Source organism: Camelus dromedarius, unplaced genomic scaffold (genome assembly GCF_036321535.1).
Source record: "Camelus dromedarius isolate mCamDro1 unplaced genomic scaffold, mCamDro1.pat HAP1_SCAFFOLD_41, whole genome shotgun sequence".
NCBI classification, from domain to species: domain Eukaryota; kingdom Metazoa; phylum Chordata; class Mammalia; order Artiodactyla; family Camelidae; genus Camelus; species Camelus dromedarius.
The window spans coordinates 726,024-741,718 of NW_026989840.1; the positions used below are offsets into that span (position 1 = coordinate 726,024).

The 15,695-nt window shown below is 40.4% G+C and overlaps 1 long non-coding RNA gene across 1 annotated transcript in view; it reads right to left on the bottom strand.

The window, feature by feature from the left end:
* The window catches only part of LOC135320900 (uncharacterized), an 86,451-nt gene that overhangs the window by 2,829 nt on the left and 67,927 nt on the right, over nucleotides 1–15,695 (bottom strand). The gene's annotated exons all lie outside the window — the stretch shown is intronic.

Genomic DNA, 15,695 nt, shown 5'->3' on the forward strand with positions numbered 1-15,695 from the left:
CTTCATCACAGGACAGACTCTCCCGGCTTCCAACGTTAACTCTCCATTCCATTTCCAACTGGAAAGTAAGTTTAGACTTGTTTTCCTCTCCAGAAACAAAGACAGTGGTAACATCAGCGGGAAACTCAAGACTGAGGAAGAGTCTCCTGGACATTTGGAAGGATAGGCTGGGGAGGGAACAGAGATAGGGATCAGAAAGACCCGTGTTCCAGTCCAAAGTCTGCACATCACTCGCTTTGACAGTTTCCTTATTAATACAGGTGATAAAATCTAATTATGATTGTTTTGAAAACTAAAAGAAATAACGTATGCCAGTAGCATAGGTGTAAAATCCTCCATGAGTGTTCCAGAAATGGACGTGACCATGGTTAGATACTGTCTGCCAAGTCTTGTGTGCTAAGCTCACATCAGCCAGCCAGAGATGTGCCAGAGAATGCCTCAACAGCCAGCAGCCTTCTCCAACTTGGAAACTCACAGTGTCTGAAGAACAGGCAGTGGTGGATGCTTTGGGACACTGTGGAGGTAGCACTCCAGTGATGACTTTAAAAAGCTGGGGAGAATTTAGGGGACCATACAGTTCAAATACAGTAAACTCATTCCATGTCTACAAATATTCATCTGTAGCCATGGTTATTCAGAGAGGAAATACATATTCAAACGTACATCATTTTCCCACATAAGTGCATCAAAACAATTTGGAAAGAATGTAACTTTCTTCTCTAGATCACACAGTGGGGATTACAAGGTTTGTATTGACAGCACTACGTGTAAATCATCTGCAAACGTAACTGGGTCCATTATCAGTCATCATCATTTGAAGGGAAGGATGGAAAAGAACAAAGCCTAGCTAATACGCTCCGGTAATTTGTTGGGTTACGATGTCACAGAGGAGACGGACAGCTCAACAAGGAACCACTCTGCCGTGATCACGGAGCCGGGGAACGGGATGGGCGGCAAGATGTATGGCGCAGCCGTAGCTGTGCCCGCCCTTCTAGGCAGGTACCCAGTCACTTTGACAAGGTGTCAAAAGTGTATGCCCACGTCCTCATCACCTGTCATGCATTAAAGAGAAATGGAAACCTATTAACGGCCAATAACCTCGGTGGGTACACCGTCCAAAGAGCAACGTCACAGTTTGACAACTGGCCATCCCGGTTCCCTGGGCTTCATTCTTGGAGAACCTTAAAAACCACTCCTCTGTCCTCAAGAAGTGCTGCCTACTTGTCCTATCTTTGGCTCAGGGATACAGCACGTTCACGTGGACTTTAATGTCTGCACAGATTTGACTGTCTTTCTCCAGGTTCACTTGTCCATTCTGAAGAGGCCTGAGTTAAGTCCAAACTCCATAAGATCAATTCCCTCCAGTGACAACTCAACGAGCCTGCAATTACAAACCAACTGAACAGGACTGTCCTCAGCTAAAAATGTCACCCGCCCTTCACTGCTTTCTTAATCTCCTGTCCTGGCTAATTGCAACAGTCTAACACCACCCTCCACCAAGTTCCCCAACTATGTCAAATAGAAAGTAAGGTCCATAAAAGAGGTGACAACTCCATAGTCACATCTGAATTCCTAGCATATATTAATGTCAATAAATAGAACTATGATTATGGCTTCTTTCCTTTAAAACCTTTCTGGTTATTTAAATGAGACCATGGAAGGGAGGTGTTTGGGTCCAGTATCTTGATCCAGAAGACTCTGGAGACATTTTTCTAAATGGCTGCCCACTGATTCATTCAAAACACAACTTCTCTTTCCAGGAGGAGCTGTGATTTTCTGCCAGGAGTTTGTTGTCAGTCTCATGCCAGAACAGATTTAAACTAAATACTTACATTGGATATGTTATTTTTCCCCGCTTCCAAAAAAATTGACTTTCCTTACTTCCTTGCCTTGAGGAATGCTTTTTTACTTTTCTTTCTAATTCACCCTTTTATAAAGCAGGATTCTCAGGATGTGCTTGGCCTTACATAAGAACAGCCATCCAACTCCCAGTGTGAGAGGCCTGGGGCTCACCTCCTGCCCTCCTGTCAAGGCAACTGAAACTCAGTTCAGGAGCCAACTGGCCCCCAGGGCTTCTAAGGCTCGTGTATCTCCCAGAATCCCTGCTTTCTGGTTGACTTGGCTTCTGAGGATTTCCCCTCACTTTCTTGACAATTAGCTGTGCAGCTTGAAAGATGAGGAAGGAAGGTCTTATTTCTTAATCAGCATTTTAAGGAACTTATGTAATGAAGGTTTTCAAGAGTTTCTAGAACCCTCCATTGCCGAGACAGAAAACACACTAGATATATTCTAAATCTAGCTATCATGTGCATTTTTTATTTGCTTTTGTTTTCTTAACTGCTAACAGACATTTTTGAATTAAAAAATAAAATAAGGCCCCAAATAGGATAGAACATTGAAGAGGAAACAAAATTAAAGGGCAAAGACAGAAAAATGATAAGTACTCTACAAAGTTAATAGAAAAAATACACTATGGATCAGATCAGCAGTTCTCAGTAACAGCTAATTGAAACCTGACCATGAGGTAAAATGTCTCTCCTGTCAGGAGACGGTCAACAGAAAACAGAATTAAATCAACAAACTAAAATTCTAAGTCTGGCGAAGTAGAGAAGTCTACCAGCTAAATGTGTTTTCTTCTGGAAAAGAGGGAGACTCACAAGATCTTTTCTGTGGAGCCTGAGCCCAGGTGAGGATGGTGAATTGAGCTCTGTAAGTACCCAATTAGCAAAGTGAGTGATGAATAAAGAGACGTGAGCTTTGATGACAGAGATGATACTACTATTCACTTGTCCTGTAAGTATGTCTTCACGTTCAATGATCAATACCTCGGCGTCCTCAGGGATTGAGATTATAGGAAAATGCACAGCCCGGGCCTAGACCTCCTCTGTGATTGTGGCACTGCACTTAGATGTTTCAAGGGCACCACCAACTCCACCCTCTGCCTCTCCCAGCTCAGTCCCATCACTCACAGATGTGACTGGACCCCTCCTTCAGGGCCCAATTTCCTCAGTCAATGAGTCACACCACCCACACCTCACCTACAAAGTTCTCACTGGCACTCCCTCAGCACTGACTGTGTGCTGGGGACCACGCTGCACATTGTGCACACGTTATCTCACTGGATCTCCACAGAAGTCCTGGGAAGTCGGTATATCACTGCTTCAAGTAATAAGATAAATTGTTTCACTTCCTTGAGTGCGTCATCCAAAGTGACACGGCTACTGAGCCACAAACCTGGGACTGAAAACCATTTGAAAATTGAACACTGCTACACCTCATAGCCACCCTACTCTGACTTATCACATCACCTCCTGCCGAGCCTTCTAAATGTTTCTAAGCATTCTACAAGACAAAAGTGATCTACGAGAGCACCCCTCTCCCCTACTTAAATTCTGACAATGACGTTCCACTTCCCTTAGGAGAAAGCCCCACCGGGCCTGAGCACAGCCCAACGGCCCGGCATCCGCGTTCCCTGCCCGGCCGCGCCGCCTCACCCACCACGCAGTGCTACACGTGCCGTGTCCAGGACAGGGATGCTGACTCCGTACAACCCGGGGCTCGTCTTACTCAAACAATGATCAACCTCTTCAGTGCTGACTCTCAGAAAAATGTTTTCTCTGGATGAATCAGTATCTTTTTCCTTACAACTTCCCATCATTGATAATGAGCTCCCCCCAAAAGAGAGAAAACCTAATACTCAGACTCCTTATCTGTAAAGTGTGAATAACAAGGAAATATGAGAGGTTTTAAGCGGAATAATATTCATGTTAGGCTGAGGGACAATTCCCAACATACAGTAAGCACTCAATATGTGCTTACTTAATATTAATAAAATAGATTCCATTCCAGCAACCTTAAATCAATGCTTTATGGCTTTGTCCAAAAGACTACCGACAAACTATTGGACGAACCCCTTTGAGCAGATCCACCCAAGCGTACTGGGATAGGTAAGACTTGACTCCAGTTACAGCTGCAGCCAACCAGCACTACGGGGCGGGGGCAGTTTGCTCAAATTCTTACATGTTGTTTGAGCATTTAGTTGTAGTTATTGAATAAAGACAGGTATTATATAGTCAAAGCTCCTGAAACATAAATCTTCAAATTGATGCAAATTAGTTTCAAGTACAACACTCTCACTAGAAATTATTTGAAAATTATAGTCTTAGCTCCTCCACACATCGAAAGGGCATTTTCTTAATGTATCTGACTATATACACTGAAAGGATTGTTTAAAAGAAATTAAGATGAAGCCATAATGAATAAGCTTTCAGTAAAATCTGCACAAAGCCCCACCCAAGGGTCTCACTTCTCACTTCCACATAAGTGTTCAGGTAGCTTAACCTGGGTCTTGGTTTCTTATGACACGGGGGTGGGAAGAATTGTGGATAGATTTATGTAGCAAATATAAATCTAGGGTATTTGCTGTGTAGGAATCCTAGAAATAAATAAATTGATATATAGTCCCACCCTTAGGAAGCTCAGCCTTTCCAACTACAACAGCATTAAAAATAAAATGAGAGATACATTTAAGAAAATTTTACAAGATTTGCACATTGAACATTTTGAAGTATCACCAAAAAAAAATTAAAACATCTACATATATGGAAGGCATCCCATGTTCATGGAATGGTAGACAATATTATTAAAAATGTTAAGACTCCCGAAAGTGATCTACAAATTTAATGGAATCCCTATCAAAATTCCAGCTGACTTCTTTGCAAAAATTGAAGAACTGATGCCAAAATTCATATGGAAGTGCAAGGGACCCAGGTCAGCCAAAACAATCTTGAAAAAGAATAGCAAAGTTGGAGGACTCACTCAATGGTTACTACAAATCTATAGTACTCAAGTCATTATGGTACTGGCATAAGTTTGGATGCATAAATCTATGAGAAACAATAAAAAATCCAGGGGGGAAACTTACATTTACAGTCATTTTTCCAGAAATGTGCCAACAAAACTCCATTGAAAGAATAGTCTATTCAACAAATGGTGCAGAGACACCTGGGTATCTGAAGGCAAAAGAATGAATCTGGAATCTGGACCCCCGTATTTTATATAACAAATAAAATATTAATTCAAAATGGATCACATACAGAAACGTAAAAACTAAATGTATAAATTTTCTAAAAGAAGACATAGTTTAAATCTTTGTGGTCCTAGGATAGGCTATGGCTTCCTAGATACAATACCAAGAGCACAAGTGAAAAACAAGAAAGATAAAATGGACTTCATCAAAATTAAAACCATTTGTTACAAAGGACATCATCAAGAAAGTGAAATGAAAGGGGAAGGGGGTAGCTCAAGTGATAGAGTGCGTGCTTAGCAAGAAAAATAAAATGAATAAATCTAATTACCTCCCCTAGAAAGAAATTGTTTTAATGTTTAAAAAAAGTAAAGTGAAACGACAATCTGCTGAATAGGAGAAAAATTTTGCAAAGCATATATCTAATAAGAGACTAGTATCCAGGATATAAAACAAATGCTTACAACTGACCAATACAAAGAAAATCGACCCAATTTTTAAATATGCCAAGTATTTAAATAGATAAACAATTGGCCAATAAGCATATGAAAAGATGCTCAGCATCACTTGCGAAATCAAAATCAAAATGATATCTGATTTTACACTCACTAGGATGGTTATAATCAAAACATGGACAATAACAAGTGTCGGTCAGGAGGCAGAGAAATGGGAACCCTCAATATGCAGCGGTTGGAAAGGAGCAATGGTGCAGCTTCTTTGGAAAAGCCTGGTGTTTCCTCAAAAGGTTAGAAATATATGGCTCAGCAATTCCACTCCTACATATAGAGTCATCCCTCAGTATCCTCGGGGGGTTCGTTTCAGGAACCCCCCACCCTGGATACCATAATCCAAGGATGTTCAAGTCCCTTTACAACCAGCCATCTGGATCCTTGAAGTGGAAACTACAGATATGGAGGGCCAACTCTACAGCCAACAGAATGAAAACATATTCTCACAAAAACTTGCACATCAATATTCATGGCAGTCTCATTCAGAGTAGCCAAAGGTTACAAACAATATCCATCCATCAATGAATGGATAAACAAAATTACCAAGAATAGGCCCACAAATTTTTGGTCATTGAATCTTTGACAAAGGAGGTGAGAACATACAATGGAGTAAAGACAGCCTCTTCAGCAAATGATGTAGGGAAAACTGGACAGCTGCATGTAAATGAATGAAGTTAGACTACTCCCTCACAGCATACACAAAAATGAATTCAAAATGGCTTAAAGACTTAAACATGTAGTCAAGACACTATAAACCTCTTAGAAGAAAACATAGGCAAAACATCTGACATCCATCTCAACAATGTTTTCCTAGAGCAGTCTACTCAAGCAATAGAAATACAAGCAAAAATATACAAGTGGGATTTAATTAAACTTGCAAGCTTTAGCAAAGAAAAGGAAACAATAAGCAAAACAAAAAGACAATCTATGGAATGGGAGAAAATAGTTGCAATAAATGAGACTGACAAGGGCTTAATTCCCAGAATATGTAAACAGCTTTTACACTTCATAAGAAAGAAAAACAAACAATTCAATCCAAAAATGGTCAGAAGTCCTAAAGAAACATTTCTCCAATGAAGACATACAATTGACCAATAGGCACATGAAAAAATGCTCAATATCATTATCAGAGAAATGCAAATCAAAACTGCAATCAAGTATCAACTCTCACCAGTCAGAATAGCCATCATTCAGAAGTTCACAGACAGTAAATGCTGGAGAGGCTGCGGGGAATTGGGAACCCTCCTACACTGTGGTGGGAATGAAGTTTGGTGGAGCCATTGTGGAAAACAGTATAGAGGTTCCTCAAAAGACTAAAAATTGACCTCTCATATGACCCAGCAATCCCACTCCTGGGCGTATATCCAGAAGGATCCGTAATTCAAAAAGACACCTACACCCCAACATTCAGAGCAGCACTATTTACAATAGCAAGACATGGAAACAACCTAAATGTCCACTGACAGATGACTGGATAAAGAGTTTGTAGTGTATTTGTACAATAGATTACTATTCACCCATAAAAAAAAAATAAAATAATGCCATTTGCAGCAACATGAATGGACCTGGAGAATGTCATTCTAAGTGAAGTAAGCCCGAAAGAGAAAGAAAAATACCATATGAGATCGCTCACATGTGGAATCTAAAACAAACAAACAAACAAAAAAACAAAAAACAAAAAATAAAGCAAAGAAACAAAAAGATAAACTTATCTACAGAACAGAAACAGACACAGAGACATAGAAACCAAACTATGGTTACCAGAGAGGAGAGGGTGTGTGAAGGAATATATTGGGAGTTCAAGATTTGCAGATACAGAGTATGTATAGAATAAACAGCAAGTTTATACTGTATAGCACAGGAGAATATATTTATTATCTTATAGTAACTTATGTTTAAAAAGAATATGAAAATGAATACAGGTATGTTCTTCTTTAACTGAAGTGTTGTGCTGTGCAAAAGAAACTGACACATTATAAACTGACTAGACTTCAATGAAAATGTTTTTAAATAGACCAAAAACGAAAAAAAAGAAAAAGGATATTATCAAACTAAAAGAATAAAGTACTGATTCAGGCTACAACATGGATTAACCTTCAAACTTTATGCTAAAATAAGCCAGACACAAAAGGCCAAATAGTGCCCTTTAAGGTGAACTGTATCTGAGTGTTTATTGTACTATTTCTGTAAATTTTCCGGAGGTTTGAAGTCTATCAATATCAAAAAAAAGTTTTATTCATTAAAATCATAAAACGCTTCCTCACAGGAGGGCTTTAATTATTAAATGCAAAAATGCATGTAAAGCTCTTGAAACAACACTTTGCACGTCCACACACAGTCACTGCTTTCACTGCCACTCAGACGTTGGTACCAGCGCTGATGAGAGCTACCTCCACTCGCTCTCCTGCATACAGGAGTGAGGGCCTGAGCTCTGACAGGCAGGGTGAGCGTGAACCTGGGTCAGACACAGCCACATTCCAGACTCTGCATTACCCAACTTTCTTATACAAACTGCAACATATAATGTAAACATGCTACAGGGATGTATCTTACAACGCAGGGAATACAGCCAATGTTTTACAGTAACTATAAATGGAGCATCTATTGTACACCTGAAATATATCATATTTTAAATCAGCTATATCTTTGTAAAAAATTAAAAAATAATTTAAAAATGTTATCACTTTAATATTCAATTCAGTTTTTAAGTAACTACTAAACAGCTTAGAATGTATAAAAGCATTTAAGTGTGCTGTTTGTTTACATATTTATTTACTTTTAGCCTCCTGCTAAAAGAGAAATTAAACAATTTTTTTAAACACAGCTTAACAACCATAACAACAAAAAGGCAAAACTGAGAGTGAAGAGAAAATGGAGATTCAATACTTAAATGAAACCAGTGGGAGGTAAAGTCATAAAAATGGATTCCATGAAGTCAGGGCAAGTGTTAAAGGCCGACTAGAAATTCAGGTGTAAGATTCTTGACAGATAAAGCAAAAAGAAAAAGATGATGGGGAGGGCGGTACAGCGTGTGCTTAGCGTGCACAGGGTCCTGGGTTCGAACACCAGGGCCTCCACTAACAGATAAATACACCTAATTACCTACCCCCACAAAGAGCCCCAAAGAAAAGAAAAAGAGAAATTTCTTTCCCAAAGAATCCTGATATTAAATTTGGATTAAATACTTTAAAAAAAAAAAGAAAAACAGAAAAGATGAGTGACACTGTGAAGGAAAAGCCCAGCTGGGCTAACAAGCTAAGTCACAAATCTAAGTGTGATAAGTGTCCGTTTACTGATCTAAGTTTTGCTGGGCTAACTCGTAAATCCGATGTCAACAATTGTCAGTAATGTGACCTGTTCCAAATTGATAAGCTTCAGTGTACTGATTCCTTGCTTTTTGTTGTTGGAGCCTTATTGGCTAATAGCCCCATACTTGTAATTAAACCTATAAAACCTCACGTGCAGGTCTTGGAGGTGCTCAGAGCTTCGGAACAGAAGCCCCTCTGAGCCCGCCGGGGTAATAAATCTCAGTACTCCAACCCTCTGTGTGGTGCTTGTTTCTTGGCTGGCCTGTTGTTTCCATAACAACACAAGCGACGATGCCCGTGAGATAGTTCTGCAGTGGCTGCTGGCAGGTCCCCATGTCTCACGTGGGAAAATCTGAAACATCCTTCTCACCACTCAGAGTCATCATAAGCCCACACCTCACCTCCCTCTGTTAAATGCAGGAGCACAGGCAGGGCCCGGCCTTTGTTCTCTCTGTGTCATCACAGTGAGATAGGATGGAAGGGGGCAGAGCACATTCATTCAAGGAAGGCCACAACAATTAACATCATAATGGTGAAGGATTCAACCCCCAATAGGCCTTGAGGCACAGGATGAAGAGATTTAACTTCTAGCAGATCTTGAGCTTCATTATGCACCCACTGTAATAGTAACATGGTGAATAACATGCCCCAGGCACCATGGCAGTCCCAAGGCTAGCCACAAAATGTCAAAGGGTGGGAAATGGTCAACTCTCTGGGAATACAAGCCCCTTGACCTAAGGCTGATCCTTCTACTTATTAGCATATGAAACCACCAAGCCCAAGAAAAAAGAGCAACACAACACCACCTCGGGGTCACCACTCTCTCTCCCTCTTCAGAGAAGGCCCACACTATGTGGAGTGTGTACCTACTTTTAATCTGAGCATCAAACCCCCACAACTCGTGAAGTTTCTCTTGCCTTTCAATGTATCTCTCTGAATAAATATACCTTTACTCAACACTGGCTTGCTCTTGAATTCTTCACTGCATGAAGCCAAGGAACAAAATCTGGTGGGGCACATCCCAGGGGCTCATCCAAAGCCTGAGACACAGCCCTTCTCATGCGTCACGTTTTTTTTTCTTGTATCAACAGGACTGGGTTGTGAACGGAGCTCTGAGGCCCCAGCTAAGGGACAGAAGCAGCCCCCAGGGCTCGAATTGGCGGGCAGCCTCTTCCCCAGCAAGGGCCCTGGGGTCTGCCCAGTTCTCTGTGTTTCCCTGTTGTGCTGACTCCCCAGCCAGAGAGCGTTCTCCCTAGGCCTGTCCCCACAAAACCCTTCTCTCCAAAATACAAGCACATCATGTCACAGTCCTCTTGTTCAACCAGGAAATGTTCAACCCACTGTTTCCCTCCCCAGTAAAGTACCTAACTGTCCTCCCTCCCATCCCACCACTTCTTTCTTTGTGACAACTCTGCACTCCCCACCCACCATCCTGAACGCAGGTGCCTTGCTGGCTGGGACCGAGATGTTTCAGTCTCACACATCCTGCACCCATTCACTTTCCCCTTGTTACCTTAAAAAAGCCTTTCCTGAGTCACCCACAAATCTGATACTGAACATCACAAAGTGCTGAGTTTGCAGTCACTGTGTGCATACCTCCCAGGTTTTGACTAGGTTTCCTTCACAAGATCTTCATTAAGGAGCTGCATCAAGAAGTTTAAAGAGTCTTTTCTTACATCTGAGCGGAGGAGCCTGCAAAAAATTTAAATGGCTTTGAAGAGAGGGTTAACCAGGGACAGAGGGTTAGCAGGTCCTATTCAACAGTGTCATGAGGCAAAATGTTCTTCAAAGGCTCAGAGTGGCTTCTGAACGTGGAGTCAGCAAGGAGGAGGTGACAGGCAGTGAGTAGGGTGGGTGACACTGGGTGCGCTTCCCCAGCTGGGGAAGAATTGGATTTTGTTCTAGTTTTCCAAACAATTTCTTACTACCTTTTTCACCTATTGTCACATACCATTTCCTACGAATTAAGAATATCAATGTCAGTCATTTGGGCCACTTGGGAGAAGCAACACGATGCCATTCACAGGGCTGGGACATGACAGCCACACCAGTCTAGGTTGATAGACCAGTGGGGGTATTTCCAAGGTGATCACGGGCATGCAGCAAACTCCCCAGCTTCAATGACCTCATCTCAAAGGTGGGGCCAATAAAACTACCAAGAAAAGTGCGTGATGATTATTGCCGACAGCTGTTTACTAGGTAATTGCCCGTGACAGCTGCAGTTTAATGGGGAATGAGTATGATAACAAGGCCCTGTCTACCTGGCCACACGCTCCCTGCCTTCCTGCCTTGGTGCAGCAGCAGAGTTTGTTTAGCCGATATGAACGCCCCCAGAGCAGCACTGATGGGAAAGCTCGCAGCTCTGCACTGCGAGGTGTGTTCCTTTCCTTCTCAGAGCTGATCACAGTTTGCTGTCATCTGTTTTTATGTTTATCCCTTTTATAACAGCCTCCCCCCGGAGTTTTTGCTCAAGCAGCGCAGGGCCAGTGTGTCTTGCGGCCTGCCAGATATTCTGGGCTGGGAAACAGCTGACCCCACATCTGGCTCTGGTGCTGAACGGAGAGGGCAGAAGGCCCTGGGGCACATGCTGAACCGAGGCCACTGCACCCAGAATTATGATCTGACTTTGGGCAAATTACAGTCTTCTTTACCCTGAGATTCCTCATCTGTCCATGAAAATAAATGCCCATGGCACACAGAGTTACAAGGATTAAAGGAAATCACCAAATTCATAACCTAGCCAAGGGGCTACCAGTGCGTCCTCAACAGACAAATGCTGCCTTTACGGATCTGACACACGCGAAGCGGGGCGGCCGCACACAGTGAACACTGCTAAATGCCAGTGTGTTAAGTGCTTCATGGGTGCTACAATACTCTTCAGAACTTACAACAATCCCAGGAAGAAAAGAATAATATCATGCCCATTTCACAGATTCACCAACAGGTTAAGAGAGCTTACATTCTAGTCCAAGGCCCTATGGTGAGGAAATGGCGATTTAAACCGGATTCTGGGCCCAGGCCTTGTCTCCAACTCTCTCCCAGCCACCTGATCACTTGCCTATGAATTCCACCTGTCCAATACCTAAGTGTGCAGTCGGCCAGCTCTTAAATGCAATGTGTGCCACCGTTTGTCAATGTTGGTTAATTACCATAAACTGTTCTCAGAAACCACTACAGAAAAGAATGGTGGACTTAAGGAATTCTGCATTGTGTTCTCCTGTAATGTGCAGAAACCCTTCACTACACCACCAAATCCAAATGTATGCTTCCTCCATGTTTATGTTTGCACACGGCTTATTAAAGTAGAAGGTACCTGCAGTAATTCCATCTCGGCTGCTTTCCAAGGTTGCAGATTATCCATAATCAGTCCATGAACGAAAATACTACAATTTGAATGAAAATACTGCAACCATGTCAGTAAACAAAGAATGCTGAAACCAAGTCAACAGCGGCTGCCGCCACCACCCAGCGAGGACAGGCCTGCAGCCCAGCCTCTGCAGCCACTCACAATGGTGCCCTCTGAGGGGACTCAGTATAAGAAAGGACAGGATACTGGCCCTAGATAGCTAGGTGCTTGTCTAAAGAATGAATTCAGTGAGTCCAAAATATTTTCTTCCTCCCATATATAGAAAAGCACTAAATTATTGAACTTGAGATACCTGGCTTTCTTTAGATAACAAGCAATCTTTTATTGTTCCAACAAGCTTGTCTTTGTTGTAAAGCTCCTATATATCCTAGCTCATCCCAAACCTCTTGGGAGCAGTCCCTCAGAGAGATCTGAGAGGCTGTCATCCCGGCTCGAGTCCTCCCGCAAATAAAACATAACTCTTAAATTTTAGGTGGCACATGTATTTCAGTCAACTGTTTTGGACACCATGAAGGGACCCAGAGCAGACTTTCTCCACCTGAACTCTCCGAGTAACTGGGGCCTTTGTACCAGCAGTGGCCCTTTGTGACCATCCGCCTCCTCGGGGAGTCCAGATGAATTTGGGTGAGTCTCTCCTGGTTCTCGGATCTCATATATTGGTTGATAATCCTGAGTTTTATTTGGCGGTGTTTCCAGGTACCTGGCCCTCCAGTTGAAGGAGACTGGGGGGAATTACCCACCCAGTGGAGACATACTGGGTGGGACCTCGTTGAAAGGTAACGGGAAATACCCACATTGAAGAGACGTCAGAAGTGGGCTGGTGGAAACCTATTAGGAAAATACTCACCCAGTGGAGACGTCCTGAGTGGGTCCAAGTTGAAAACACTGGGTTCAGGACTGAGTGGTTAGGTAAGAGGCTGGTCTAATGTTTTCCTCAATTTGGTTACATCCATTGAATTTTTCAGGATAAAAGTAAAACTCTTATGAGGAACCTTTCAACTCCAAAAATGGGACCATCCTCCTGGCTGGTAACAGCTTTCTCGGGTGACAGAGAATCTTGCAGGAGTGGTAGAGACAAAGACTTCATGCCATAGAGTTGTCCCTGCGGGAAATCTTACTAGCAAATTTATTCTGAGAACCCGACCTTACAATGGGGAATAGAACTTTCAAAAAAAATAAAAAAAAGGAAAGAAAAGAAAAAGAAATGACAGATTGCCAGCCTCCAATTAATACCCCAGCCAGGTTTATGTACATACAAAACTTACAACATTAATTGGGAATTATAAAAGAAAATCTCAGTCTGAAAGTAAATAATCAGGCCTGATAGAAACATTTTTTGGAATTCTGAACTTATAAAAACAAAATCCACTTTAGGGGGAACTTGGATTTCTCTTCCTGTGTCCTTGAAATGTAAACGTTTTATCTTTCTCTGGGTCTTTTAAGTGTGTTTATGTATGTATATGTATGTTTACTTTCTTTTTAAAGGAAACCTTGGACTCTGCCATACAAAAGGTACAAGTATTGCGTACATATGGTGGCCACGTAAATAAATTGGATTCTAAGCAATTCTTTGTTTGTACCAATTTTCAGATATTTTGCCATTTTAAACTTTGTTGCATCAGCCTGGACCACAAAGGCCTTTAGCTTTTGGAGAGTAAAGCTTTGAATTTTATTTAGGCAACACCCCCACTCTCATGTGGAAAAGCCTCTTCATCTTATTCATTTAAAATCACTATATATATATATATATATAAATTGATGGCCATATGATGGATCCTTTAATTTGGAAAAACTTTTAAATTTGTGAAAGTTGAAAGAGATCTCATTATAAACAGCTGTTTAATTGGTACCTATTAAAATCAAGTTTAAAGATAGAAAAATATATCTAATTGTTAACCTAAGAACTTAGTTAAAAAAAAAAAACTGTTTTGAAAAGCTACATTTGTGTTTTTCCTTTCCAATAAATGGTTCTAGAGATGTTAATAAAAACTTAGAATAATTATTGGTAATTAAATTGAATAACTGGAAAAAGGATTGTAAAAATTTCGGAAAAAAAAAAGATAAGGGCTTATCCCAAATGGATAAATATTTTTATATGGTTATTTTGAATGAGATAAATAAAATGGACATTTTTGGAATAGATACAAGGTTTTGATACTACACTAGTAAAGTTAAAAAAAAGGGCCAAAGAGATCACCTACTGTCCCCCAACATTAAAGTTCAAACAAGTCCATTTTATTTGCCACAGTTTAAAATATATGTATATATAGACTGATATACTTGATTAATGATTGGGACAACAGACCAATTAATCAAATTAAAAATTGAGTAGGACCTAAGCACTTTGGCTGAAACTTGGGCATCCTAGAGATTTTTCTATAAAATTAGATACAATGAACAACAACAACAAAAAAGTTTCTGGCAATCCTTCTAGAAATAAAAATTATTGATTAAACCTAATAAATATAGAAATTAAAGGTATAAGATTTAAAAAATTTGAGATAAATGTTTATAAAATTGGTATATTTAAATGGTCTTTATATAAACCTTTTGCTTAATTATGTTGTGGGATAGATCTGTTTCAATGGAAAAACGCTTCCCCTTCTTGGTATTATAAGGCTGGGCACATATCTGTCCCTCAGAAAATATTAATTGAACAAAGTAAAGGAAACCAATAGAGTTACATGAGCCATCCAATATAACGTAGAACTAAAAACTAATATACAGTGGCTAATAAAAAAAATATAATAAGAGGTTTACCCTGGGTTTAACTTATAACTCAAGGAAAAAAGACATCACTAAATACCTTATGCAAGCTTTGGAAGACATGATAAAGTAAACCTTAAAGTTTTAAAACATTGAATTCTTTGTTTACAGCTCTGCTGATTGATAAAAAAATGCCAATTAAGGAGATACAATTGGTTCTGGGTGACAGAGCAGTTCTCTGGGGAACTGGAAGCGTGTGTCTTTGTCTTGCAGACCAGAAATGTAAATACAGAAACAGTGACCTAGGACTGAGCCTAATTAGCTCAATGAGATAAAACTTAGGGCCAAGAAATTTTTGGCATTTTAGAACTCAGAACTCTGACGGGTCCTTCAGACTTTGTCAAGAAATCTTAAATATCTGTTTCATAAATAGTAAGCCTTAGTGATTTGAGCAAGCAAATTCAGCTTACTAGAACTATTATTATACCTATCTTATAAGTAACTTTTAAAGTGAAGCTATGAGATCTCTAGCTTTTGTCTGTTTATAAACCTGCGTACACATTACAGATGTGAGATATTTATACAGCTAAAAAAAAAAAATCAAAGTCAAAGTGCTCTGCTTAATTGACGTAAAAAATAAGAGCTTACAAATTAAGTATTTTTAAAATAAAAACTGAACAATTTGACTTTCAGCATCACGTGAACTGGAAAAATTCAATATTAAGATAATATTTGATATTGTTTAGTTTAAGTATGTTCTAATTAATATAGACATCTTT